The 2,975-nt window shown below is 42.9% G+C and overlaps 1 pseudogene; it reads left to right on the forward strand.

Moving 5' to 3' along the window:
* Positions 1–1,513: 1,513 nt before the first annotated feature.
* On the forward strand, positions 1,514–1,750 carry LOC111725444 (annotated as a pseudogene).
* The last annotated feature ends 1,225 nt before the right edge of the window (positions 1,751–2,975 follow it).

The raw sequence follows: 2,975 nt of genomic DNA on the forward strand, positions 1-2,975 counted from the left end.
GCCTTTTTGTTTGTTTTAGAGATAGGGTCTTGCTCTGTCACCAAGGCTGCAATGTATTAGCATGATCATAGCTCACTGCAACCTCAAACTCCTAAGATCAAGTGATTCTTTCCACCTTATCCTTCTGAATAGCTGGGATTATAGGGATAAGCCACCCCACCTGGCCCTAATAATGTTGGTTCCACTATTTTTCTGGCGATCTCTCACACATCCTCAGATGTGGGTTTAAGTGTTCCTCCCCCTTCAACTTCCTAAAGTGCTGAGACTACAGGTGTGCACCACCATGCCTAGCTGTTTTTAGAGACACGGTCCTGCTCAGGCTGGTCTCTGAACTCCCGGCTCAGGCTATATGTAGAAAGACCTGTGCTAGGCTTCTAACGTATACTGTGTCATTGAAGTCTTACAGTAACCACAGAAAGGAGGTATTATTCCCACTTACTGGTAAGAAAACAAAGCCAACATAAACTGCTGTTCTTTCCATTACATGTTGCTGACCTTTAAGGTCCTTTATCAAACTTTATTTTCTAATTTTCAAATACATCATCTCCCATATATAACTCTGAAGATTATTTTGGGACTGTAAGGAATTTTCTAGGCTTTTCATGTGTTTGGCATAGCCCACTACTAAAATATTCTATTGGACTTACAATCCAGTTAAGCCTCTGAGTCAGTTTACAGTAAGTAGTTCAACAAAAAGTGTAACAGGATAAGGAATTTAAGCCAGAATGCAAACTGGCATATTCTTCCTTGATAAAGGAAGCCTTATTAAGAGGAAAAAAGTGAGCTGACATAAACAGTGTAGTTCCATAATTGATTTTATTCTGTCAAAAGCTCCTTATCACGTTGCCAACTGATTGTTTGCTGACCTGCAATTGTTCTGCTAACTGTGCCTTGGAAAGCTCTGGCATACAGTTTACCTCAACAATCACATTTAGGACACATCTACAATGAAAGCTCACATTATTATAAACTACTTTCCCTTTGTAAATAGGAAAGTCAAGAAAAAAGCTAAATTCCCAAAGAAAATAGATAACCTGGTACAAAATAAAAATATAAATCAGAACTCATCCATTGGCTCGGCGCCTGTGGATCAAGCGGCTAAGGCACCAGCCCCATACACCTAAGGTGGTGGGTTCGAATCCAGCCCGGCTCGCCAAACAACGACGGCTGCAACCAAAAAATAGCCAGGTGTTGTGGTGGGCGCCTGTGGTCCCAGCTACTTGGGAAGCTGAGGCAGGAGACTCACTTGAGCCCGGGAGTTGGAGGTTGCTGTGAGCTGTGATGCCATAGCACTCTACCCAGGGGGATAGCTTGAGGCTCTGTCTCAAAAAAAAAAGAACTTATCCATTGATGAATTGAGTCACTCTTTATTCATTCAAGACTTTATATAGAGTTTCTGCTTTCCTCCCAAAGGGGAGTGGGTTGAGTAAGCACCATTAAAAAATATTAAGGCCGGTGTACTGCGGTGATTTGTGAGGTTGGCAGCGCGGAGGTTGAAGCAGGCAGAGCAATCATGTCGCACAAACAAATTTACTATTTGGACAAATGTGACGTCAAGGAGTTCGAGTACTGGCATGTCATGTTGCCCAAGGATATAGCCAAGCTGGTCCCTAAAACACATTTGATGTCTGAATCTGAGTGGAGGAATCTGGGTGTTCAGCAGAGTCAGGGATGGGTCCACTATATGATCCATGAACCAGAACCTCACTTCTTGCTTTTCCCGCACCCACTACCCAAGAAGCCAAAGTAATGAAGCTGCCAAGCCACTTTTCAGCCTGAAGCTTTAATCAGCTGTCCTTTCTAACATCTTTCTGATAACATTATTACATTGCCTTCTTGTTTCTCACTTTCTTCAAAACACTGTTTGAGTGTGCTGGTTACTGCTTTACTTCCTGAGTAGAGCCAGTCACCACAGCCCAGCCAGATGGGGGCCACAGCCTCAGGGGAGTGTGGCCCCACAGCCACCTTATGCTCTGTGTCCAGAATGCACTTGGAGATAGAGGGAGTATCTGAGAGTAAGTCCATGGCTGTTACAGGGATTGTGTGAATTTGATGTTTTGTTTTTTCCTGCTGGGTGTTTTATGTGTGGTGACTTGCAGATTTGTTTCAATGTACTGGAAACTTTCCATTTTATTAAAAAAAAAATCTGTTTCATGTTTAAAAGTCTTGATTAAAGAAGAAGTTTTTATAATCTTAAAAAAAAAAAACCAAAACTTTTAAGGCCGGCTGGGTGCCTATAACACAATGGCTAGGGCACCAGCCACATACACTAGAGCTGGTGGGTTTGAACCCAGCCCAGGCCTGCCAAACAACAATGAAAATTACAACAAAAAACAGCCAGGCGTTGTGGTGGGCGCCTGTAGTCCCAGTTGATTAGGAGGCTGAGGCAAGAGAATCATTTAAGCCCAAGAGTTTGAGGTTGCTGTGAGCTGTGATGCCACAGCACTCTACTGAGGGCAACATAGTAAGACTCTGTCTTACAAAACAACACAACTTTAAGGCCTGGTATGGTGGTTCATGCTTGTAATCCTAAGCAGTGGTGCTGTAACCACTGTGCTACAGGCGCAAGCCACTATCCCCATATTTTAAATTTATTTTGGTTATTTCTAATATTCTAATTTGATGATTAGGGCTTTGGATTATTATCTTCACACATGCAGAATTTTTCCAGTTTTGGATTATTTCCTTATATTTCCAGATGATATCAGAAGACTTTGATTGGTTTCAAATAAGATTGAAAAATTACTTTTCAGGCTTGGTGCCCGTAGCACAGTGATTATGGCGCCAGCCATGTACACCAAGGCTGATGAGTTCGACAACAGTGACAACTGTAACAAAAAATAGCTGGGCGTTGTGGCAGGTGCCTGTAATCCCAGTAACCTGGGAGGCTGAGGCAAGAGACTCTCTTAAGCCCAAGAGTTGAAGGTTGCTGTGAGCTGTGACATCACAGCACTCTACCCAGGGCAACACTGTCT

The sequence above is a fragment of the Otolemur garnettii genome, unplaced genomic scaffold, assembly GCF_000181295.1.
Source record: "Otolemur garnettii isolate 467f Iridium unplaced genomic scaffold, OtoGar3 scaffold00041, whole genome shotgun sequence".
In the NCBI taxonomy this organism is placed as follows: domain Eukaryota; kingdom Metazoa; phylum Chordata; class Mammalia; order Primates; family Galagidae; genus Otolemur; species Otolemur garnettii.